This window comes from Microtus pennsylvanicus, chromosome 6 (assembly GCF_037038515.1).
Source record: "Microtus pennsylvanicus isolate mMicPen1 chromosome 6, mMicPen1.hap1, whole genome shotgun sequence".
Lineage (NCBI taxonomy): Eukaryota > Metazoa > Chordata > Mammalia > Rodentia > Cricetidae > Microtus > Microtus pennsylvanicus.
The window spans coordinates 43,269,056-43,296,234 of NC_134584.1; the positions used below are offsets into that span (position 1 = coordinate 43,269,056).

Sequence of the window (27,179 nt, forward strand, 5' to 3'; positions counted from 1 at the left end):
GTTACGTTTATGATGTAATAGGAAACCAAGTAGAGTCCTCCAGCAAGCATTGAGAAACATCTTTGAGAAAAGTAAGCCAGTGTCTCTGTGCCTGGAGGAGCGAGGGACAAAGAGGCGAGGTTTAAGGATAGACACATCACTCAGGCTTGAACTGTGACTGCATCTTTCACAACAAGGTGAGGGTTCCTCTCAGGCCTCTCTTAAAGCATCTTGCAATTTCAGGTTCCGTATGCACTTAATCAGCTGGATTTCACTTTGTATCGGCCCGACCTGTCCATCATCACATAGGGTCCAGCAGCTCTTTGGGAGACAAATGGGGGCTTCAAATTAAATAGAGAAATTTAGTTGGACTTGGTAGTGCCGGTCAAAAAGTGGCAAATCTTGGATTTGATGCACAGAAATGTATCTTGCTTTAAGTGCAAGAGGGAGACTGATAAAGCAGTTGGAAAGAGTATGTTTTCTCTGCTGCCAAACAGAGGACTACCGCCCACTAAAACAACACGCTGGTTCTGTGGATCGAGAATCGAGGCACAGATGAACCACGGCCCATGTTCATGATCACGTGGGCAGCAAGGACAGTGACAGCCAATGAAGAACCTCTCATCTGGAGCTTTGTGTCTTCTAGGCCCTTGGAGATCTTCAGCCAAAATCAGCATCTTGCAACGGGAGGTGAGAGCCCCGGCCCCAGAAGTGGCGGTCCGCAAAAGCAGTATGTGTGTTTCTCAAGACAGGCAGGAGTAGTAAGTACCCTCTTGCTTCCATCTCTTTTAGATGCGGCCTGTGCCCAGTGCCGAAAGGGTTCTCTGAGCAGGTCAGGCCCAGATGCGAGTGTCTCTCTTTTGATTAGATCAAAGCCAGGCGATTAGGGGCTTTCTATCTGCTAAATCCCTTCACCTTGACATTACTCTGTTGGTTAGCAGCGAATCTTCGACTCTGTTCGCTGTTGAGAAGTGAGGATTTCCCAGAGGCTCTGACAAGGGAATCGCCCGAGTCTGGACGCCTGTCAGTCGGCTCAGGTGCTGTCAGGTGTGAGCGTCAATGGAGGACGAGAAGTCAAGATCTGACTTGCGGCTTTGACAGTTGATGATGTGAGAGGGGGCCTCACTGAGAGAGGAAAACAAAGGACCAAGATGGTGCTTAGGGGGAAAGGTTTATTATTAATTCCTTTCTTTTCAGTTCTGGGGATCAAAACGGGGCTTCTCATATGCTAAGCAGGTACTCTACCAATAAGCCAGCTGCATGTCCAGCTCTTGGGTTTTTGTTTTGTTTTGAAACAGGTTTTTTTGTTGTTGTTGGTGGTGGTGGTGGTGTTTTTTTTTTTTTTTGTTTTTTGTTTGTTTTTTTTTTTTTTGCCAGTCCAAGCTCATCAAGAATTCATGTTGCTCCTTCTTCCTCCTCCTGAGTTCTGGGGTTACAAGTGCATGCCGCTACACAGTGGAAGATGTTCACTGCTCGAGACACTGAGACTGATGAGCATGCGTAGGGGAAATGAATGGTGACTGCCCTGGCCTGGGGAAGGAATCTCAACAGCAGTGGGATTAGCTGAAGCAAATGTGGCTACGGTGGAGGATACTAGGGAGGCTCACTCATTTACCTGTGTGGTGACCTCAGAGGAAGACTTTTAGTGCACTTGGTGACATCAGGTGAGAGTTGTAAAGCACCAACTGGGCATGAGGAATTCAGAGGAGCTGCAGTCAAGGGGCAGAGCAGCCAAACATCTCCCTACTTCCTCAACTCAATGAGCTTCCCCAGGCTCTCATCAGACCGCTTCCCCCCACAACAGTCCTCAATGACTTGTATCTCCACAGGTGGGGCCTGGCTGGAGCCTTATACAGGACTCTCATCCAGAAAGGATACAGTAAGACACAAAACACATATCAGTGCCTAACTTGGGCAGCATCTGAGGTAGGAAGCCCTTCACTTCTTTGAATAATTAAAAATGGTCTGTTTTCGTCTAGCTGTGAGAGGAATTTTTTAATGATTATTGCAAATCATTGCTCAGTTTCTTTCTGGCCAAGCCTCATTTCTTTCAAGTCGGGAGCCCCGCTGCCCTGGTTGTTTTTTAAAAGATCAAGGAGAATTTGGAGGAAATGAAATAGTAGGAAGGATGAAGCAATTGTTGGACCCAAGGCAGACATTCCGAGGCTCTTGAAATAGCCAGCGTTTCAAGGGGGTCACATTAATCAAGTGTAGTATTGCCATATAAAAGCTAAATTTAATTCTAATATAATAAATCCATAAAATGAGATTGTTCTCTTTATGCTAACTTCTCGCCTTTCATGCGGGGGAGAAAAAAAAGCAACCTGAAATCATGTTTGTTTTATTAGGAGAGCTGTGCGGCTAATGCGGACAGCCAGTCATCAAATTCTGTGCGGATAGCAACAGGGCCAGCTCTGTCTCCTGCTTTCATTATTAATTGCAAATATCACTTCTGACAAAAGCAATCAGCGTGTGTAATTCCAGCAGATTGTTTTCTTTACCCTGCCGTAAAACTTTCTGGGAGTGATGCTCTTGCAGAATCACAGGATTCAAACCTCTGGCTCTAAGAGTTTATCCCTGAAACCGTCCATGTATTCATCTAACATTTTAAATGGATTTTTCCATCATTCTAAACAAATAGGGTAAAAGCTCTGCACACCTTTGTGAAAAATATTTCATGACTCATCAGGCCTTTCTGTCTTTATCTCTCTAATATAAGCATTTGATTTAAAATTTTAGCTGTTTAGCTGACAAGGAGGAGGAGATGGGAACTCCTCCTATCGGAATCTCCAGTTTGCGTGGGACAATAGTTGAGGAAGAAATTAATACCTTGCTTTGTAGGAAGTTAGAAAAAGGTTTGGTTTTGTTCCTTTTTCCCGGGAAAATCTTCTGGTATTATGACCTAGACACCTAAAGCCACTCCACCTTCAAAGTGCCCCTCTTTGTAAACACGCATGCCAATTCTCAAATGACCCCTTTGAATGTTTTCATCTAATTTCAAACTTCCAACACACACAGTGAGAGAGAGAGAGAGAGAGAGAGAGAGAGAGAGAGAGAGAGACAGAGAGAGAGAGCTTTCATGTCAAGCAGCCCACACTATCTATGCATGCTGCTTTCTCTGACATTGCTTCCATAGATGAAGCTGAGTTTGACCGGTTCAAAAAGAGGAAAGCTTCTCAGCTCAACTGAAGTGATTCTGGGCTCACACTGCCAACTTCATTTCCCTGCAGAAATGTATATTCCCCGTTATAAAATGTACTCATAATAGAAACGAGGCAGTTCCCAGGAGTGTGGTTATCCAAAGGTAATCTCCACCCAATCTGATTAGAGGCAAGTGGCTCATGCCTCAAAATGCTCCAGGGTGCGATTATTTTATGATAACCATGCCCTGTATCATGTCTTATTGATTAACTAATAAAGCGTCAGCTTTGCCATTTAGAAGCAAAGCTGAGAAACTAGGTGGGGGCGATAACTGGGTCTCAGAAGGAAGCGATTCCTTCCAAGGACCCCAAAGACCCCTGCGCATCACCTCTTTATAATTGCTGCTCAAGTCTGAAAGTCATCCCGTTGCTATTTAGTGTTTCTCTGGTGGTAAGCTAATTGATTTATTAAATCTGATGTAAGTAGTTCCATTTCAGTGTGCCCTAAGTTGTTACCTGTGTTATGGATCCTGCCTGAGAGCAAGGTGACATTCCTCAACTCTACATTCTTCTCATCAGCCAGGTGACTTAGCCACATAGGGCCAGAAATATGTGTATAGAATCCGAAGAACACCAGAACTACCTTGCCTATGGTGGCTGTGGTCATGTCGTCCAGCATTTTGGTGGGAAGAACAAAGGACAAGCAGCAAGCAAGTACTTTGCAGCTAGGACTGTCAGGAGTAGGTCCCTTGAGACAATATGCTGACATCTACAGTATCCTCCTTTCCAAAGGCTGCAACTGAACATCTATAGAAGAAGGTGGGGGTGGGGGAATTAAAGCAATTAACTTAGGTGCTTCAGTTTTTACGACCTACTTTGTCATAATTAGTTTGTTTTCGTTGTAAATATAAGATTATGGTCTGAGCTACTGAGTCATTGCTTCAGTATCCCACTTCCTCTTACTACACAAGCACAGCCAGCATATTCACAGGGGGAAACATCCCATGAGTGTTTTTGTTAGAGTTTTGTTTTGTTTTGTTTTGTTTTGTTTGTCCAGTAACAAAATACCTGATAAGCAACTGAGAGGTGGGAAAGGATTTATTCTGCTTCTGGTTTCAAAAGCATTCAATCATGTGATAAAGGTGTGGCAAACTCACTTTGTGACAGAGGAAGCCAGAAAAGACAGAAAAGGGCTTCAGGCAAAATATAGGCCCCCAAGAAACACCCTTGAGGACCTGCTTTCTCTAACTGGGCCATACTTCCTACCGTAGTATCAACTACCAAGGAATAAATCTGTTGATTAGGTATGGAGCATTATAGATGATCACTTCTCCAAGCCCATCAGCTAGTGAGCAAGCCCCTAATACATGATGCTGGGGCAGTGGCATCTTGTTGGCGGAGGAGGTTTCTGTCCTGCCCAGTCCAGCAATAAACACACAGAAACTATATTATTTGCAATACTGTTTGGCCAATAGCTTGAGCGTATTGCTAGCTAGCTCTTACATCTAGAATTAACCCATTTCCAGTATTTTATATTTTACCATGAGGTTTGTGGACTACAGTCAAGGTTCCAGCTGACAGCTCTTGTCTTTCTTTCTCCCAGCATTCAGGTTAGTTTTTTCGTCTAGCTCTATTCTACTAAACCATTGGCTAAAAACAGCTTCTTTATTCATTAACCAATAAAAGCAACACATGTGCAGAAGGACCTCCCATACCATTTCCCCTTTTCTGTTTAAATAAAAAGGAACGTTTTAACTTTAACATAGTAAAATTACATATAACAAAACAGGTATCAAGCAAGAATTACAGTTACAACATTTATATCTACTTTATCTTTTATCATAACTAAGGAAAACTATAACTGTAACTATCTTTCTTCAACTCCATCAAAAACTCCAGAAGGATATAATATTACCTAAGTAAACAAGAAGGACATTGTAAGCAATTTCCAAAACTCTAGAACTGACAGAGACATCTTGCTTTTGGACAGTCACCCAGAGTTCTTCTATATCGTTGGGGTGTCCATCTTTAGCCTACAAGCCCATAGTGTCTGCCAGACTTTTCCATGAAGCAGGGAATTTCAAAGACAGTTCCACCTATATTAGCAGCTTGTCAGTCACTTTATTCTGTGTCCTGCAGAATCTCTGGCAGACTCTTTCATGAAACAGAACCACAAAGGACTTTCTCACCTTCTTTAGGCAACTTCAGCAGTCATTTTTCTGTGTGTCCTGCATGTACAGGTCAGGCAGTTATAGAAAGGTCAAACTGAACTTTACAGGATATGCTAAACAAACAGAAAGGGATGGAAAATACCCCTAGAAATAGAGTACATAATGCTTTATTAACCTTGATTTTCTTAACACTAATGAAAAGGAACAATGGCAGCAGAGAGATATGGGATAATAGAAAAAACTTCTGCATTAAATCAACCCATGTATTTCAAGGATGTTCTGACCTCACAATGGAAACTAGGAGATGTGCTACATTGGGGAAGGGGTTTCACTCTTGTTTCCAATAATTATGGATACCATCAAAATTAATAAAGATTTGCTTTGAAAATGAGAAACCTCTTGAGAAAGAGAAATGACAGCTCATTCACAATGGTAACAATCATACAAGTGGTAAGGAAACCATATAGGGTTGGAGCAGGGTTCTATTCTTGTCTTTACAGGAAAATACACATCTTTGAAAAGTCAAGAGATCCTGGACATTTGGATGTTGAAAGAGGAAAAAATAACTATCCAGGAAGGATCACCAAGCAAAAAGGAATATGACCTATGAGGGCAGATCTTTTTCCTACAGTAATCTTTGAAGTTTCCCAGAAAAAGATAGGGCCCTACAGCAACAACTCCACCTGGTTGAGATGACATCATGATGCTGATAATACTACTATAAAGACCGGTTTTTAGGTACTAGCTGCTAAAATGTTGCACCTTCTCACAGCATTCTGGCCAGAACTCCAAATAAGAATTTTGGAAAAACCCTGTCGACTATTTGGAAATGATTTGCAATTATACTAGAGAGCAATTTATTTATCTATCTATCTATCTATCTATCTATCTATCTATCTATCTATCTATCTATCTATCTATTTAAGATTTCTGTCTCTTCCCCGCCACCGTCTCCCATTTCCCTTCTCCTCCCCCAATCAAGTCCCCCTCCCTCATCAGCCCAAAGAGCAATCAGGGTTCCCTGCCCTGTGGGAAGTCCAAGGACCACCCACCTCCATCCAGGTCTAGTAAGGTGAGCATCCAAACTGCCTAGGCTCCCACAAAGCCAGTACATGCAGTAGGATCAAAAACCCATTGCCATTGTTCTTGAGTTCTCAGTAGTCCTCATTGTCCGCTATGTTCAGCGAGTCCGGTTTTATCCCATGCTTTTTCAGACCCAGGCCAGCTGGCCTTGGTGAGTTCCCGATAGAACATCCCCATTGTCTCAATGTGTGGGTGCACCCCTCGCAATCCTGAGTTCCTTGCTTGTGCTCTCTCTCCTTCTGCTCCTGATTTGGACCTTGAAATTTCTAGACAGCAATTTTGAAACTTAACTATCGCTTTACTTTTTACAGGATCCCATAGAAAGAATATTACCCCCATGACAGCTGGAAGTAATTCTAGAAGGTGACACCCACTCTCCCAACGAAGTTTATCCTCAGGGTTGGGAACACCATTTAGGAGTTGATTATTACTTGTATAGGGTAGAGGATTGGGGTGGAAATTATGTAGGCCCAGAGATCTCCTTGAAAAAAGAAGAGGAAAAGTTGAATGGGATAATAGGTAATTTAGTGTGAACTTATTCACACTAATAATAATAATAGTGAGTAATAGAGTGAATATTTATGAGCTATTATTTTTCGACAATTTACATTGGCATAGTTTCTTGTATATTGATTTAAGTTCAAATTGTATTTGTTATTTCTGTTTATAGTATTTGTACACCTATGCAAAGTTATTTTGTCAGATTGTATGCGTACATGTTTCTACCTCTGTTTAAGACATTCTATAAGGCTGGAGAGATGGCTCAGTGGTTAAGAGCACTGACTGTCTTCCAGAGATTCTGAGTTCAATTCCCAGCAACCACATGGTGGCTCACAGCCATCTATAATGAGATCTGGTGCCTTCTTCTGGCATGCAAGCAAGCATGCAGACAGAACATTGTATACATAATAAATAAATCTTTAAAAAAAGACATTTTGTATATTGATACAATTTTTAGGATGCATTTATCATGTTGCATTATACATTTCTACCTCTGATCAATCTGCTTATACATTGTTTACATTTTGAGGTCATTGTCCTCTTTTATTGCACAATTGTTTATAGATTATTTAATATTTTCTGATATGAAGTCTTAGTCTTTAAATTATATAAGCATTAAGTATTATAGGTCAATAGTCATTCATATTTATTATACATATAGTCAGATTAATTAGGTTCTTCAGATACATAGAGATTGTATTCTGCATAGATAGGTAATCTTCAACCACTTCGAGGATCTGTAGAACAAAGCATTTAAATAACTTAGGGTTCTGCTGACATGAGACACGATTACTCCTATCAGCACCCATCTATTCCTGAGAGAATGTTGAACACCAAGATACTCCACTTGGAACTTGTTTTCTTCTTGGCACAATTGGCCTTTGGGCAAGGAACTACCCATGCCTCAACCACTGACAAAGTACATGGTATATAAGCAGACACAAGGAAAAAGACTGCCAAACCTTACCAAGACAAAGTAAGACAGTTCTGAAAATTTCCCTGACTTTGAAAATGGTCTGTCAGTTACTCTAAGCCTTAGCCAAAGTTGGTTGCTTCAACATGGCAAATGAGACTTTGGGTGATTGCTCAGGTAGCCAGTTGTTTCTGTCATATACTGAACTGTTTGATTGCACTTCCTGCCTACTCAAGTAATATTATCTCCCTTCTCAGGCCTTCGATGGTGTTGAGTTAGATAGTTGTAGTTACCATCCTTTTATGATTTAGCCAAGTCATTTCCAATGCAAGATTTAGGACTCTTTAGAATAGAATGTTTATTTAAACATTTAGGATATGTTCCTTGCTTAATATTGTTTATGTTGGTTGTAATCCTAATTTTATACTTGATAACTATTCCTAGTGTATATAGTTTTGTATTGGGTTTAAAATCTCTTATTTAGACAAAAGCGGGAGGTGTTGGGGAACCACTGCCAGCCAATGATCTTTAAGAGGTTGGACCAGGTTAGGGCATAACCTTTTGGGTTCCCAGAGAATACCACTAGCCTGCCCAGGGCTCTTTCTCTCTCTCTATGGTTCCCGTGCTATACAGCTGAGGTTGGACTTCTCATTCCTATTTCGTGAGTTTGCCCCTTATAATAAAGAAAATATAATTGGAATATCTTGGAGTTAATCTGGGATTCTTTGACCCATGTCCATCAACAGCATCTCATATTCAAACTATGGCCATAGGTAATTATGCCAGGTCTAGTTCTTAGTCCCTTTGATCAAATTTGACTCTCAAAGAAGCAGCATCAGAACAGCACAATTACAGCTGCTGGAGTCACCAGACACTAGACTCAGGATGTTCTCCTCCACCCCTCCATCTTTCTGACTCCATGGTATTGGTGTGTCTGAACAGAATAATGCTTTGAGAAGATATGCATATACGATTAGCTTAATTTATACATGTCTGCTCTAAGTCTCCGACCGTTCACAGAGCCAATGGTATTTTTAACTTCAAAATCCAAACCTTCTAGGGTGGAATTTCTGTTAATTTTCCAGAGAACATTTCAGCAAATCCTCCATCTTGAATATCTAAGTTTAGAGTTTGCCACAGAACCCATCTGAACAGCTTTCAAAAAGCCCCGAAAGCAGAGCCTACCGATCCCAAGTGCAGCCTCCCTGTTAACCCAAAGCCCCTTCCCTCACTCTTAAAAAATTAGTGTTTTTCCATCTAGGTCTTTTCTCCTGAGAAGTTCTGGGGTTTTGTTTTTGTTTTTGATCTTCTGGGTGTGTGTATGTTGTTTAGTAGTCTCTGCCGAGCAGTCACAACCCCCTTCAGTTATCTCTGACCAGCTCTCCCAGCAGGCTTTGAAGATCCTGTCTTAAGGGCCTGTTTATTTGTTAAGGGAATGTGGACACCCAAAGATGGAGGATAGCCTTTTTCCTAAGAAGAGCTGTCTGAGAGCAGTGTCCCACACTCTTTCCTTGGGGAGAGAAGAGTGGACTGCTCTGCTGATTGTGACCTTCTCAAACATTCACAGCCTCTGTGATTGTCAACACAGGTGAACGATGGCTGGCAGTCTCCTGTCTTCTCGTCTATGCAAACTTACACAGCTCCTTCCTTCCTTCCTTCCTACCTTCCTTCCTTCCTTCCTTCCTTCCTTCCTTCCTTCCTACCTTCCTTCCTTCCTACCTTTCTACCTTCCTTCCTTCCTTCCTACCTTCCTTCCTTCCTACCTTTCTACCTTCCTTCCTTCCTTCCTACCTTCCTTCCTTCCTACCTTCCTACCTTCCTTCCTTCCTTCCTTCCTTCCTTCCTTCCTTCCTTCCTATCTACCTACCTTCCTTCCTTCCTTCCTTTCTTTTTAATAAAAGAAAATAGCAGAGGTTCATAAAAACATTAAAAATGAATGTCATTTTATCTTCTCATTCCTGTGGCTCTGGCTGACATTTTGGGCTCTATGGGTTCAGTTGTTCCCTTTTATGTCAACATGAGCTTAATCATGTTGCAGTAGCAAGTGACCTGAGATAACAGGGTATTAAAATACCGGAGATTTATTCTTTACTCATATTAGAGTTCTAGCATGAATCCCGTATCCTTTCACCCCAAGAGCAAGGCTATGAGGGGCATCTGTATGCTCTGTAGCAGAGGGAAGAGAGCCAAGGAGAGTCAGGGGCCACAGCCAGACCAATACCCATTACTTCTGCTCCCATCTAATTGACCACTGTGATGTACATGGTCTATCTAACAAGAGTCACACAAAAGGGACAGAAAGCATATCATGTCAGCGGTCATGTTTCTGGAGTGGGAGAAATAACTCACCAACATGAATGGCTACCAAGTGACCTGGAGTTAGAAAATAGAGGTGACTTGTTTCACATTGTAAAGAAGCACATTAGCATTGTCTGTCTGTCCTGTTACCTTAGCTCAGAACCTCAGGTTGGGGATATTTCCATTACATCTTAAGGCTTAAGGGACAGATGTGTTCATTTTGCTTATCACTAATTTGATGCCTTACAACAACATGCATTTCCTGTCTCACAGTTTCCTTGCATTAGAAACAAGGATAAGGATTTTCTGAGCCTACTGCTCTGGATCTCAGTAGGTTGAAGCCATCTGCCATCCGAGGCTGAGAGTTCTCTTCCAGTCTCACCAGTTGTGTGGAGTCAGCTCACAGTGGTCAGTCCCCAGACCCAGCGGTCAGTCCCCAGACCCAGCGGTCAGTCCCCAGACACAGCGGTCAGTCCCCAGACCCAGCGGCCAGTCCCCAGACACAGCAGTCAGTCCCCAGATCCAGCGGTCAGTCCCCAGACACAGCGGCCAGTCCCCAGACACAGCAGTCAGTCCCCAGATCCAGCGGTCAGTCCCCAGACACAGCGGCCAGTCCCCAGACACAGCAGTCAGTCCCCAGATCCAGCGGTCAGTCCCCAGACACAGCGGCCAGTCCCCAGACCCAGCGGTCAGTCCCCAGACCCAGCGGCCAGTCCCCAGACCCAGCGGTCAGTCCCCAGACCCAGCGGTTAGTCCCCAGACCCAGCAGTCAGTACTCAGACCCAGCGGTCAGTCCCCAGACCCAGCAGTCAGTCCCCAGATCCTTAGTGGTTGTTGGCTGGCGAAAACTCTCAGTTCCCAGAGGCTGTTGGCACAGAGTCTTACCAATTTGTCCTCCTCCTAAATACATGGTCCCAGCACCACCACTTCTGCATCCTCAGCCAGACAAGCCTCTCTCCACTTGAATTGCTCTGATTTCTTCTAAATATTCCCCTGGTTAGATCGGGCCTGCCTAAGATAATCCATCTTTTGATTAACTAGAAGTCAACTAATTAGAGATCTTACTTACACCTGTGAAATCTCTTCTTCTGTGTTACTTAACAGTTCCAGGAGTGGTACCCCATCCTGTCCACGAGTCCATCTCATGTTCAAGAGCAGGGGACGACACTGGGCGTAGCTAGGCTCTTAGGGTCATCTTGGAATTTTGTCAACACAGAGGGGCTCAATACGTGCAGTTGGAGGTTGGCCAGGGGAAATGGCGTAGTATTAATGATCACATTAATAGCTGACTTCGCAAAATTGATTGGATGTCTTTTTCAATGAATCAACATTTAAAAGATGGAGACAGAAAAAGAGGAGGAAGCTGCTGTGAAATGGCCTGATTAGCAGATGTAGATCGAGAACTTCATGAGGCAGGTATACAATAGTTCAAACTTCTGGGTGCAAAACTTCCAGCTCACGGTCAAGCTGCCATATTTCTAACCGTGCTAACTGAGTGACCAGGGATGAGTTCCTCAGTACACTGCCCTTTGTATTCTTTATAAGACTTGGTAGATCTGAAGACAAGATGACCACATTGTCCCTTTCTGGAGAGGACATTTGTTCCTCTGCTTCTTGTTCAGCTGCCTAAAATGGCTCATTATTTTGCAATACATGCAAGATGGCCCAGAAGTAATTTTCCTTCTATTTTTGCCCACAAGGTGGAAAATTAGGGGTAAAAAGGGATAAAATACAACTTTGTTTTTGCTTTACCCAGAAAAGGTAACAAGGAAGTTTTTTTTATTTTGTTTTGGTTTTTTTTTCTGCCTGTTTTTCCACTTGCAGTGAAATATTATGTTGGCTGTAACTGTTGCTCACTTCGTTCTATTTTGTCCACAGTTTTCTTGTGTATGACCAGCGCTCATCCCGGGGACTTATGGGATAGAGAGGATTCTGTCTCCTGAGCCTTGGGGACATGATCTTTCTGCCAGTCACCACAGTTAGATGTCCTTTTATGTCATTGCTTCTTTCTCTGGATTGAAGCCATTGTTCCCAACATGTCTGCTCAGAAAACACTACCTCCAACTGTGGAAATGCAGGTGCTCCCAGGGAGACGGGAGCATATGTGGTCCTTGTTTCTTTTTGGTCTTCAATATGAATATATTAGTAAGACCATTGGCCCACAGGAACGCTATACATTTCAGGAGAAATGTACTTCATTTGACTTCATTTTATTGTTTTTTTTATCTTCTACTGACTTTTAAAAATCAATTCTAATGTGATGGAAATTTTCAAGCAATTTAATAGGAAATAACCCCCAAGATTAGCTGCTATGTCTACTTTTACAGACTTTTTCTTCTGTTCACATTTTATGACAAACTCATTTGTGAGTGAATGAATTTTTGTGTTCTGATTTTTTTTTTTTTTAGAACTCGGAGTCCCAAAGTATTTTTTTCAACTCGGATTCAAAATGCTGTCCTGAACATCAGGGCAAGAGCAAGCTCAGGCCTCTGCTCTAAGAAAGAACAGCTCACAAAAGGAGCACAAAATTGCAATCAGGCCGATCAGGGCTTGAACTCCTTTCTGGCCACATGCTGGGTATAAACCACAGTGTGTGCCACAAGTCTGTATGCTTTCTGTCTGTAAACTGGGCATGATGAACCGAGTTTCCCGGGCTGTAAATACCAAAGGACCCCAGTAAATGAAAATATCGAATATATCATAACTGAGATGGGATGATCAAAGAAATGAATCATTTGGTATTTTAAATTTTCATAAATTTAATCTTGACATTCACCAGTTATCAGAGAAAAGCCATATGTCAGTTTATACAGAAAAGGCATTTGAAAAACTTCAGTATTTAATTCCGAGGAAAACTGTACTGATTCCTATGAACCCCCTTTGATAGCATGCCCACCAAAAACTAGAGCCACCGTCTGTCTTTTCGGGGGTTTTGTTTTTTTGTTTTTTTTTTTTGGTTTTTTTTGTTTTGAGACAGAGTCTCTCCATATAGCGTTGGCTGTTCTCTAACTTGCTACATAGACCAGGCTGGCCTGGAACTCACAGAGATCCCTCTGCCTCCTACCTCAGCCTCAGCCTTTGCCTCCGCATGCTGGAAACAAAGGCGTGTGCATCTTTCTTCAGGGTAATGTTGGAAGGAGTCATTTTCTAGGGGCAGGAGAGATGACTCAGGGCTAAGAGCATCTGTTGAGAGCCTGAGTTAGAATCCACAGCATGCAGAGAAACAGGCCTGGCCATGGAGGTGTTTATACCGCAGAGCTGGGGGAGTCAGGGCACAGATCGAAGGATTGCTGTGGCCTGCTGGCTGGCAGGAGCTCCAGGTACAGGAAGACTTTATCTTGAGGGAATAAGACAGACCAGTGGTCCTCTCCCTTCCTAATGCTGTGACCCTTTAATACAGATTCTCATGGTGTGGGGATTCCCCTACCATAAAATTATTTCACTGCTATTTCACAACTGCCATTCTAATACTGTTATGAATCATAATGTAAATATTTGATATATAGCCTACCTGATATGTGACCCCTGTGAAAGGGTCGTTTGACCCCCCCCAGAAGGGATTGTGACCCACATGTTGAGAACCACTGACACAGAGTGATGGAACAGGATACTGGAAGTCATCCTTTGGCCTCTATGCATGTGTATGTGTGTGCACACCTGCAGACACTTGTACATATAATACACACATACAATTTTTTAAATTACCGTATTATTTTTATGTGCATGAGTGTTTTCTCTGCACGTATGCCTGTATCCCACATGCACGCAGTGCCCAAGGAGGCCGGAGGAGAGTGTCAGATCCCCTGGGACTGGAGTTGCAGGCAGTTGTGAGCCACTCTGTGGGTGCTGGGAATAGAACTCCTGTCCTCTAGAAGAGCTGCCAGTGCTCTTAACAGCTGAGTCATTTCCACAGCTCTCCCACACACCAATTTTAAACCAGTCCTAGAAGAATGATATGCAACATTTTCTAGTCAATATTATGCTGGAATGGCTAGTCAACACAGCAGGCAATGAAAATAAAAACTATAGAAAATATAAAAAGAATAGAAAATAAAACTGAACAAAAATTGCCAATATCTGGAGTAATAAAATAGGTTTTCACATTTATTTTTAATTTATTTTTGTGTTAAGGTTTTGCCTGAATGTATGTGTGTCTTGTGAGTACCTGGTACTCAAAGAGGTCAGAAGAGGTATTTGATCCCCTGCAACTGGAGTCACAGATGGTGTTGAGCCAACATGTAAATTCTGGGAGTTCAACCAGAGTCCTCTGCAAGAACAAATCCCTCAACCTCTATGACAACTTTCAAGCCCTTGTTATATGATAAATTTATAAAAATAAATTTTATTTGTATGCTCTAACAAAAACTAGCTAGAAACACATTTTAAATGCTTTTCATTCATGAAGAACTTAAAAATTACTTTTATAAGTAATCTTGGCCTGGCGGTGGTGGCGCATGCCTTTAATCCCTGCAGAGGCAGGCGGATCTTTGTGAGGTTGAGGCCAACCTGGTCTACAAGAGCTAGTTCCAGAACAGGCTCCAAAAACACAGAGAAACCCTGTCTCAAAAAGCCAGAAAAGAAAAGAAAAGAAAAGAAAAGAAAAGAAAAGAAAAGGAAGAAATCTGTGAGGCCAGTATGGAAAAATCCATAAAATGTGTTTGACCTGTGATCCAAACTATAATCATTTAGAATTATATGCATATCTTCAATTCCTTTGCATTTTTCTTGCTTCAACACATTGGTTTAACTAAGACCAAATCACAGTTATATCCAACACTTATTCTAACATGTACCTGCATGTACCATCTGTACAAATGAATGTGGCTGGAAAAAAAGTAATATGAAAATAATGGCTGGTTTCATTTTAAATTCAAGATTTCTGATCTCAGTGGAGCCCTACGAATTCTCCACAATTATATCCTATTTCTCTTGCTTGTTCTTGCTCACATTCTTTTAGACCCATTTCTGCTAAATAAATATACAAACAGAAAATTACCCATACCACGTGATCCAACAATTCTACTTCTGGATACATGCCTAAAAAAATTGAAGGCAAGGATTTGAGTAGATGTTTATATACATGTATTTATGCCAGAATCATTCACAAATGCCAAAAGATACAAACCACTTGACTGTCCATTATCACATAAACAGATGAGCAAAAGTGTGATATGAGTATAATACATATGTTTATACCCATAATGGACTATTATTCAGCTTATAAAATGTAAAATTCTTTATTTTTATCTTTTGCATATTTTTAAATTATGTGTACACGTGTGTATCTATATAAGGGTGTGTGCATAGGAGTGCAGTTGCCCCTAGGGGCCAGAAGATAGCACCAGATACCTTGGAACTGGAGTCGTAGGCAGTTACAAGCCACGGGATGGTGGGTGTTGAGAAGTGAACTTAGGCCCTCTGCAAGAGCAGTACACACTTTTAACCACTGAGCTATCTCCCCAGCCCGCAAAACGAAAGATTCAGATGTGCGTTACAGCATGAGCAAATGTGAGTGCCATTGTGCTTGCTGGAATAAGGAGTCACAAGGACAGATACTGGTGTTTGATTCATATGAGGTATTCAAAATGGTCAAATCCAGAGAAACAAAGAGTACAGGTGTGGTGGCTAGTAGCTTGAGCAGAAAGATGGATAGTTACTGTTCAATAGGCATAGAATTTCAGTTTGGGATGGGTGCTGGCTTGTTTTTCGTCTACTTGACACACACGCTAGAGTCATCTGGGAAGAGCAAATCTCAGTTGAATAAAGGCCCAATCTGATTGGCCTGTAGGCAAGCCTGTGGGGCATCTTCTTGGTTAATGAGTCATTTGGAAGGGCCCTGGACACTGGGGTGGTACCACCCATGAGCAGATGGGCATAGGCTGTATAATCAAGCAAGCTGAGCAATCCACAGAGTGAAAGACAGTAAACAGCCTTCCTCTGTGGTCTCTGCTCCAGTTCCTGCCTCTAGAGTCCTGTTGTGACGTCCCTTGAGGATGGCCTGTGACCTCGGCTTGGCCAATGTTTTACCATAGCGACAAAAACCTAACTAGGAGAGCCTGAAGGAAAGTTCCGGAGATGCTTAGCAGTGGAGAAGCATGCCATGCTGCAGCTAGCTGTAAACTGTTAAAATCTGACATGTTAGTTTCTTTTAATTTATCGCACAAGTGCATGTCGGCATACACATGTCAGGACACGAGTGTGGCAGACACAGCATCAGTTTTGAGCTCAGGTCATTAGGCCAGTGCACAAAAGCTGCTAGCCACTGGGCCATCTTGCCAGCCTTTTTCTGTTTTACGGTTTTTGTGGTTTGAGATCCAACCAGGGGCCTCACATACACTAGATATTTTGCTACGATTTCTAGGAATAAAAGAATTTTGAAGACTTCCTCAAGAGAAGCCCTAAGTAAGGATCCTTGGGAAAAGAAACTTGGTGTGTATATCTGTCACCCTAATCACTGTGATTTTACATTTATTGTTGGCACATTCACGCCACAGCACACATGGAGGTCAGAGGACACGTTTCGAGAGCTGGTTCTCTTCCTATCATGTGAGTCCTGGGCATCACACTTAGATCGCTGGGCTTGGCAGCAAGGTCCTTTACCCACTGAGCCATCTCACCAGCCCGAAGGACCAAGTTTCATTTGTTAGAGACTCTTTTGGGTTGAGGAGTCTCCTTTCACAACACTCCTCATTTTTAAATTAAAACTATGCATATTATCTTTTACAAATCTTAGTGCACCGCATGTCCCCAATAAAGCAGCTAAAGAACAACCTGAAACACTCTTGTATGTGTTGGGAAAATAAGTAGCTGATTTGGGAGGGGGATATGGTCTATTGCAGCTTAACTTCCAATCCTTTGCTTTTAATTAAGCTGAACAAGGAATAATTACATTGTTGCTAATACATCATTAAAATTATTTTGATAATTGATATAAAGTATTTGCTAAGATAGTTTTTCATAATCGAGAAAAGGGTCATAACTCTGAGGAGTTTCAAAAATACCTGTTAACCTTGCTTTATCAAAATTCTTCTAGCTGCTTATTTAAGTGGAAGACTTCCTTCACAGTGAATGGCTTTAACTTATGATGAACGGTTTCGGGTACCAATCTTCACGCATGTGAGAGTTAGCATTTCGTAAACACTAGTTTAGAAAACACACAGTCAAAGGAGTCAGGTAACGCCTGAGCTAGTAAAACGGCTCATGTTTTTCCTTCTCTTCCCCAAACACCAACGTTTCTGGATTCGGTCAGCATCCGACCTTGCTTACCGACAATGAGAAGTCAAAGAAATGAAGAGAGAACAGTTTCCACCCGTCTGCCTCACTGGCACACCCAGCACACACTGGCACACCCTCCAGCAACTGCGCCTGCCCCCAGTCCACACTGCTGCACTCGGGCCTCCTCCCAGCCACTCGCTCCCTACAGTCTGCTTGTCCTTGGGCAGCAGCAATTCGCTTCTCTCTGGTGTCATTCATTCCCCCCCCCCCTTTTTGCTGGGTTATTCCTATCAGTATACAAACATGCTGTTATTTCTCATCATCCTGTCCAACAAAAGCCATCTGTTTTGATCTAACTTTCCTTCTGGCTGCCGTCTATGTCCCTCCATCCTAAATATTTAAGTCTATAATTTATAGAAGACTTCAACTTACCTCTTCCTAATTCTTTAATTTCTTTGTCAACCCGACATCAGTGCTGTGCCCCGCCCCCCACTACCATTGCTTTCCTTGATGTCAGTGTGGGCTGGGTTTGCTGTGTCCAGTGATCAGTGTGCATGTCTCATCCTCTCAAGCCCCCTGAACCTGTTCACAGCAGGTGCCCATGCAAGCAAATAGCAGCCACTTTTTGGATTCGTTTTTCACTTGACTTTCAGACTCTGTGTTCTATTGATGTTTGTTTCTAGTTGCTTTCTCCACCTGCTAACTCTAGGAACTTGCAGAATGCTCCAGAGCTCAGTCCTGGACCTCTCCAAGATCTTTTCTGTTTACATACTTTATATATAATTTGTGAGTGAATACATTTTTGTTTTCTGTTTTTATTTCTTTGTCCAGCTACAGTTATTTGTTTTTAAAGAATCTATAGTCCCAAAACATCATTATTTTTTTTCAACACAGATTCAAAATGCTGCCCTGAGCACTGGGACGAAAGCAAGCCCAGGCCTCGTCATCTCATGTAGTTTGGAATGCCATTTGGTGTGCTGGCTCCCAAGATCTCCCTTGTCTTTTGGACTTACACTGCAGCCTGGTCTCTACACGGAAGGTTGATGTATGTATACTCAAGCCCTTCTGACTTCTATTTGGTTGTGGCCAAAATTAAGTGGTGGCAGGATTAATAAGAGCCAACATAGCCTGACAGAGTGACACTGGCTGTTATTTCCTTGGCTTGGCTTCTTATGTGGGAGGAAGTTTCAGTCCGTGGCAGTTCCTCCTGGAACCTCCCCCTTTACCCAGATCTCCACCTCCATTTTCCTACAATATTTGTCTCATGATATGGTCCTTCCAGCACAATTAAAGTGTTCCCCCCCCCCATTTCTCTGTCTTCATCATTTTTTCCCCAAAAATCTTTCTAGGTAGGCCTAGAACTCACTATGGCAATCCATGACTGCACCACCACACCCAGTTTAGAGCATAGTCTGCTTCCATCTCCGAAGTTCCCACCTCTAAAGATGGCCCCCTTGCAAATGGGCTGTTGCAAGCATTTCTAGTTGAATCTTTGGTTCTTTTCTGTTGAGGTCTTGAATGATATCATGCAAATGATTTTTAAATGCCTGGCTTTGCTTGTTGTCTACCTTCAAAGTCTCAGTCTTCTCTGTCTAGCAGGCTACAGGGCATTATGTCTTAAAAATCTGATCAAGCTCTCAACCATCACATCCAGGCCACTCCTGGTGTCTCCTCCCATGGTATCCTCCATATTATAAAGGTAGCAATTCTCTTCAAATGGTTTCACAGTTTCACTACAATGTCAGTGAAAATCTCAATAGGATTTTTCCAAGAATTTGGAAAACTAAATTTTCACATATATTGATGAGCTCAAACTAAGGGTAGCATGCCTTTGTGAAGAGAAACAAGGTTTTACACTTTTCTTTTTTTTTGTAAACTTACTATAACTAAGATAATGTGGTATTGGTTTGGGATTAAACAAATTGGCAGGAGAACAAAATGAAAAACTTAGAAAATGATCTATATATAGGGAACTTAATACGAGAGCAATAGTTTTGCAGTCAGTCACTAGGGAGGTCACGAGGTCATGTTGACCTCTGGTTATCCCCCCCCCCAAAAAAAACAACCAAGATGGAGCTGAAGCTCACAACATGTACACAACCAATGCCAGGCTAATTACACCTTTGATGCATTGAGGCAGCAAATACAGACTGCAGCTTTCTGACTTTGAAGTAAATACTTACTGAATGAAACAGATGACCCTAAAGAATACTGATAATGGAGCTGGAGAGATGTCTCAGCAGCTAAAAGCCATAGCTATTCTTGCAAAGGACTGGGATTCTGTTCCCAGCACCCACATGGTGGCTCACAACTCCAATTACATGGCATCTGACGCCCTCTTCTGGCCTCTGATGGTACTGCATGCACATGGTGTATATACATGCATACATGTAAACACTCATACACATAAAATTAAAATACATTAAAAAAAATACTGGTAAAAACTGTGGAAATAGTTCAGCCAGCAAAGTGCTTGCCTTAAAAGCTTGAAGACCTAAGATAATCAACAAAACTTACATAAAATAAAAATAAAAACAAAAAGGGGCAGTCATGATGACAGGTGTTTATAATCCCATCATCAGGAGAGCAAGGGGAGGGAGAAACTGATGTATCCCTGGAAGTCAATGGCTAGCCAGCCTAGCCTACTTCACCAGTCCTAGGGCAGTGAGAGTCCTAGCCAGATGAAACAGCTCGGAGAGTGTTCTGAGGAATGGTATCCAAGAGTAACCTCTGTCTTCCGTACACACACTCACCTGGGCACACACATCCTCACGCAGACACATACACTCTCATTTAAAAAATACCAACAAATCTATCTACATAAAAAAACCATTTGTTTATTAAGATAAACTATTTTAAAAGTGAAAGTATCACAAATGGAAGATGTATAAACAATCAATAACGACCCTCCAAAAGTCAGTAAGAAAAGTGTGATTATCTCCAAGTAAAAATGGCTTAACCAGAAGTGGAAATACAGTCAGTCCACTAATAGCCATTTTAATATGCTCAATTTCATTAATAACCAAAATTTTCTGATTTAAATTTGTGATATAAGTCACAGGACTCTTTAAAATTTAGAATTAGTGGGAATCTGGTGTATGAGGTTCCTAACATTAAGTAAGAAATATTGCTGGGGGGCCAGGCAGTAGTGGCACACGCCTTTAATCCCAGCACTAGGGAGGCAGAGGCAGGTGGATCTCTGTAAGTTTGAAGCCAGCCTGGTCTAGAGAATGAGTTCCAGAACAGCTAGGGATACACAGAGAAACCCTGTCTTAAAAATAAAAGAAAAAAAGAAAAGAAAAGAAGAAGAAATGCTGCTGGGAGTTGGATTGTTCTAGCATCAAGATCGCAATTGGTTCTAGCCTCTAAAAGCGAACATTCCCCTAATGGTGTTCACTGTTGTCAGCACAATGAGTGTAAGCAGGATATTCCTGTAGTATATTTGGTAACGGTGGAAATGAGCAAGCCACCGTGCTTAGTGGGGTGAGAGGAGAGGGTCTTGGAGGAGGCATATATCAGTTGAGTTTGAAGGAGCATTAAGAAAATCTAAATAAACGTCAGTACACTGTTTTAGAAAGACCCAGTATTACACAGAGAAAGTCTCCACAAATTGATTCACAGTTCCCCTGCAACTTCAATGAAAATCCCAAACTGCTCTCTGTTCACTGCTACTGAACAGCACAGCAGGCTGCTCCGTCCCCGCTGGGGGCAGCCAGTCTGTGAGTAACAGTGCAGACTTCCACTTCCCCTCAAACTCAGGGCTGACTCATCTGCCTCTGGCTTCGTCAGAACCTCACCCCCAAAGCAGCCATGAATGTGTGTATGAGTGTGTCCGTGTACAAGAAGAGGAGAAAGGAGGATTCTAGAACCGGTTAAGATGCTGTTGGGAAGAGGACTTGGGGATAGTTGCTGGGATGCAGCCTGGAACACTCGTTCTGCTCCCCAAGGCTGCCTCTCCTAGCATACTGTATAACGTTCTGGAGAGAGACTGGGTTAGAACCGTCTCTCTGTTTCCAGAAGAGTACCAGGCACATCTCGGGCACTCAAGATATAGAGAACAAAAGATTAATACCCAAAGACCTAACTGATCAGACCAACTCAAGCAGAAATCAGATCAAGAGCCTCTCCTCGGGACCAAAGTGCTGGCAAGAAAGCCTGGGTGGCCAGAGAGAGTAGTTGGTAAATTGGAAAGCTAAGCTGACTTAGTGACTTGCTGGACAGACACATTGACCTTCACTGGGGAGTGCGTGGAGATGGCAGCGCTGGGGTGGCTTCTTGCCTTCTGATGAGAGGGGTCCAGCCCCGATATTGTGCTATGCTACAAGCATCTACCCAATTTTAAAAGGCCCAGAGCAGATGTCTGTCCACTGGTATTTAGGTGTGACACATGGCTTGCCGTCCCACTGGAACAGGACTTCGGGTGGCAGCAGCTCTCAGGAACAGTATTCAGCTTGCTCCGTGTTCCAGCCAGTCACTTCGCGGACTAGCTGGGGCGACACCACAGTGCTGATATGATGTGGGAGTGTCATATATCAATCTGTTGATTTCATTGGTTAAGCAATAAAGAAACTGCTTTGGCCCTCATAGGCCCACCCTTAGGTGGGTGGAGTAAACAGAACAGAATGCTGGGAGAAAGAAGCTGAGTCGAGGAGTCGCCATGATTCTCCCACTCCAGGCAAATGCAGGTTAAGATCATTCCTGGTAAGCCAGCTCATGGGCTACAGCAGATTATTAGAAATGGGCTAGTCCAGGTGCGAGAGCTAGCCTAGAAGAGGCTAGATAGAAATGGGCCAAGCGGTGTTTAAAAGAATACAGTTCCGTGTAATTATTTCGGGTAAAGCCAGCCGTGCGGGCGGCCGGGTGCCAGGGACGCAGCCCTGCCGCTCTTATTTCAACACTGATACACCAGGTTTATAGGGTCCACACCCTGCCTCTGTTTAGTGGGCTAGCACATTGCTAATGTCTCATGTCTCATCAGTGACAATACATTTCCAGCCCTGTGTGGAAGGAAGAGTAGGGAACTCAGAGAAATCCAACAGTTTCCTGACCTAAGGCCAAACCTAAGCCAGTGTGTCCCAAGTCTTTCTGGACTACAACCAGCCTTCACTTCGGTTATGTAGAGCGTTAAGTTCACTCTCCTTTGATGGTCAAGGGGCTGGATACAGCCTGCAGTCTGCCCTCTACATCCCTACATCTGCTGGGAGGGAGGGCACCCTTTTCTTCTCAGACTCACTTCCCGTTTGCTGAGCCAGACTATCTCAGCCTAACAGAGGTCCTCATCTAACTGGCACAGAAGCCCAGTATTCTCTTCCCATCCGGTCCCTAGGATGGATCCAGAAGCCTTGAGATTGTTCTTGCTCCAACAGGAAATGTGCCAGAGACTTTCTTACTGGCAATGAGGCTCTCAAGATGTTTGTCCACCTTGGCCCTGAGGGACACCTGATTCCCATGTGGTCCATCTTTCCAGCCTACGCATACCTTTCTGCATCTTCCGGGTTGTGGTCTGTCTGCTGCGCATCCTCTAACCATCTGGCCACTCTGCCATGTGCAGGCCAGAGCTGCGGCTCGGCTTACCCTCTGCCTGACCTTTGGCTCCATGCCTGATGGTTTCCTGGCTCACAGCTTGGCCCTGACCTTCCATTCACATGTGCCTAGCTTTCTGCATTGATGCCTACATCATCCCTGGATGCCATTGGTTCCAGCATTCCTCAAGACTCCAAGGCTCAGAACTAACAGCCTATGATCTGGACCAAAAGCAATGGTTCTGTTCAGTCATCCTTGACCAAGTGGGTTTGCATCCCCTACCCCTCTTTACAGATAGACCCTGGACCCTCCCTTATGCCACCACTCAGTCCCCACCTCCTGTGCTCAGTGACTCTACTTTTGCCCCATTGTTGTCTTGCAGCCAGGGTGTCTTTTCAGATGACAGGTGATCATTCCCGGCTCTGTTTTTATCAGCTGGGTCACAGGCTCTCAGAAACGCCTTTCGTAGTTTGACCCAGTTCCTAGGTTCCTCCCAACGTTATTCGTCTTTGTTACTCTCTTACCCTGTCCTCTCACACACACAGCCTGCTTTGGGATTGGGGTCTACAGATCATGTGGCCTCCAAAGTTACAGCAGGAGGAAGCAAAAGTCTAGTCTGAGTGAAAGGGAGGCGTCTGTGCTAAAATTCCACACTTGCTGGATTCCCTGGTGTCCTCCTGAGTGGCCTGGTGTGCCAGACCTGAGAAGCACAGGCCAGCAGAACTGGACAGAAAGCCTGGGCTAGTGAGAGCTGAGAGACCAGGAGTTATGGGCTAAATGCTTGTGTACCTCTTGTCAAATGCATGCATTGATTCTGGCCATGTGTTAGCATTTAGAGGTGGGATGTTTGGGAGACAATTAGCATTAAAGGAGGAGGTCGTGAATGCGGTATTGTGAGATATTAGTTGAAGATGTGTTACGTTTGTTTATGCGGTGGAATTCCAAATGATGCAGAGATGTGTTGCGTTCATTTATGTTGCATTTTTTAACTCTGTGAGGCTGTGTTACTTTGCCTGCCTACTTTTTAGACCTGATTGGTCTAATAAAGAGCTGAACAGCTAATAGCTAGACAGGAGAGGGATAGGTGGGGCTGCTAGGTAGATAGAATAAATAGAAGGAGAAAGAGAAAAGAAGGAAGAACAGCAGGAGAAGGAGAGAGGACACCAGGGGCTAGGCACCCAGCTACATAGCAAGCCAAGGAGTCAGAAGTAAAAAGAAAAAAAAAAGGTATATAGAATAGAGAAATATAAAAGCCCAGAGGCAAAAGGTAGACATGGTAATTTAAGTTAAAACAAATAAAAAGCTGGCTAGACTGGACCAAGCTCCCAAAGTCCAGTTGAAGAGTGGGAGGGGAGGGAATATGAGCAAAGTGGACAAGACCATAATGGGAACACCCATGAAAACAGTTTACTTCAGCTAATGGGAGCTCACCAACTCTAGCCGGACAGGGAAAGAGCAAACATAGGTCCAAACCAGTCCCTCTGAATGTGGGTGACAGTTGCGTGGCTGGGAGAGACTGCGGGGCCACTGGTAGTGGCACCAGGATTTATCCCTACTGCTTTTTTGGAACCTATTCTCTTTGGATGGATACCTTGCTCAGCCTAGATACAGTAGGGAGGGCCTTGGACCTTCCCCAAAGCAATGTGCCTTACCCTCCCTGAGGAGTAGATAGGGGGTGTGGTGGGGGGGTAGGTGAAGGGAATGGGAGGAGGAGAGGGAGTGGGAAGTGGGATTGGTATGTAAAATGAAAAAAAAGATAGTTTGTTTTCTTTTTTAAAAAAAATTAAAGAAAAGATTTGTATCCAAAAATAAAAACGAAAGAAAGAAAGGAAGGAACGAAGGAAGGAAGGAAGGAAGGAAGGAAGGAAGGAAGAAAGAAAGAAAGAAAGAAAGAAAGAAAGAAAGAAAGAAAGAAAAGAAAGAGCTGGCTAGAAACAAGCCAAACTAAGGCCAGGCATTCATAAGTAAGAATAAGTCTCTATGTATTTATTTAGGAGCTGGATTGCAGGCTCCCAAAGATATATATTAAAAAAGAACAAACAGCTGGGAGGTGGTGACCTTTAATCCCAGCACTCGAGGGGCAGAGGCAGGCGGATCTCTTTGAGTTCAAGGCCAGCCTGGTCTACAAGAGATAGTTCCAAGATAGGCTCCAAAGCTACAGAGAAACCCTGTCTCAAAAAAACCAAAAAAAAAAAAAAAAACAAAAACAGAGAGAGAGAGAGAGAGAGAGAGAGAGAGAGAACAAACGACGACGAGGGACTTCCTGTGGGATTAGAAGTCTTCTGAAGGAGGATGCGGCTGCCTCTCTCTCTCTTTGAGCATTCACCAAAGAAAGGCCACATGAAGGCGTTGCAAGGGGTTGGCCATCCACCAGTCAAATAAAACCTTTCCACAGATATCTTTCTGCCAACCTCGACCTTGCATTTCCCAGCTTCAAGAACTGCGAGAAAATGGACGTCTTTTGTGGTATTTTGTGATGGTAGGCCCAAGCTGAACAAGTGACGAGGGAGGGCCACAGAGGCCTTAGCGGGCAAATGTGCTTGCCACACAGTTCTCAGGGACTCAACATGAAGGGTGGATGGGGAGAAGGGACTGCACCAAGTTTTCCTCTGACCCCCACATGCCACGATGTCCACAAACATCGTGCACAGATACTAACATGTAAACACAAGTAATAAACATATTTACGAGGACACTAGGGGAGATAGATGATCCTGTCAATAGTCTGAGAGAAAAGATTATAGACACACACCAGGAAGGAAGGAAGGAAGGAAGGGAGGGAGGGAGGGAGGGAGGGAGGGAGGGAGGGAGGGAGGGAGGGAGGGCGGGCTCACACCCCATCACGCTTCCCGCTCCCTTCCTTTCCCCAATACTACTTCCTGCTGCAACCTTGAAGACCCCCAACTCGGCTTGTTTCTGGGCTTCATTCTTACCACCCCTCATTTCAGCACATCATTGGCTCTGATATCGATTGCACATCATATCATTGGATCTGATATCCATTGTGCAGCCTCAGATGCTTACTTGCCTCAGCCACCTGTGCTGACAACCTTGCTTTGTTCTGCCCCGTTGCTGGCTTTCTAGCAGGACACCCACCCGTGTTTGCTGGCTGATTAGAAGTGCACTTTGGAGAGCGGTGTTTTTCCAAGTTGCTCTCAGGACCCTTTGCACCAGTGAATGTTTCCTCAAGTTCAGATTCTTAATTTTACCATACACTTAATAAATTGGAATTTTCTAGGACTACAAGGCTATCATTTGCATTGAGGTGGTAAAAGGGCAACCAGAAATTATTTGGCGTTTGACATTTCTTCCATAGGCAGATGGACGCGTTTCTCCCCCCTGAAACTGGCTCGTGGCTGCTTTGATCAATGCAGTGGCTCGTACCCATTCCAGGCTACACTTTGGCCTGGAAGTTCTGACCCATCAGAACAGTGTGAAGAGACCGTGAATGGAAACAGCAGATGCTGATCCCCCCCACAGTTGTCCTTCCAACCTCACAGGTATGGGGATGCAGCCCTTCTGAACCCTTGGGACAGAATCAGCTGAACCTTGAATGATCCCGGCCAATCACACAAAGTAGAAGAATCTTTTAGCAGAATCCTGCCAGAATTCCTGACCCACAAAAATTAAAAACTGCAACTAATATGCTGTTGTTTTATTCCCTTTATTTTGGAGTCATTTGTTATACAGTGACAATAATAGGAAGATACCGTAATTTTTAATGAATTAATTTTCTCATTTCCATTTTCTATGTATAGGAGACTAACACGTATGGATTATGTGCAGCACAGCACATGAATGCCTAGCGCCTGCAGAGGCCAGAATAGAGTGTGGAAGCCTTTGACACCAGAGGACAGATGGTTGTCGGCCTTTCTGTGAGTTCTGGGAATTGAACCCAGGTTCTCTAGAAGAGCCGACAGTGCTCTTAACCACGGAGCCATCCCTCCAGGCCCTCCACAAATTTCTTCAGATTGTACTTGTTTTTCTATAATCAGAGTCAGCGCTAAAAGGGATCTGACATTTAATGAGTAAACTTTTGTATTAAAGGACAGAAAATATAATTTATGTTGTACAGTGTTGTCTACACATCCCAGAGGAAGGAAAATATGGTAAAACAAAATCTCATCATTTATGTTATTGGTTCTGATTTTATTGGACAGCCGTCTGGTTCTGTTCATAACACAAACAAGAGGGGGGCTCCAGCTTCCCTGAACCCTTCTAGACAATCCAATTGCCACAGACAGTGTTAATAAACACTGTCACCCTAGTGGAATAAAATTCCGCTTTGGGTTTGAAATGAGCGAGCCCTGACAGCATTTGGTTTGGACCTGTTTCCACAGTCTATGCTTCCAGAGC

At 43.4% G+C, this 27,179-nt stretch overlaps 1 long non-coding RNA gene across 1 annotated transcript; it reads left to right on the top strand.

Moving 5' to 3' along the window:
- The first annotated feature begins 1,488 nt into the window (after positions 1-1,488).
- On the top strand, positions 1,489-5,574 carry LOC142852816 (uncharacterized). Its single transcript, XR_012911001.1, has 4 exons — positions 1,489-1,643; positions 1,809-1,905; positions 3,699-3,893; positions 5,493-5,574. It is a non-coding gene; the product is annotated as an uncharacterized LOC142852816 (long non-coding RNA).
- Positions 5,575-27,179: the final 21,605 nt, after the last annotated feature.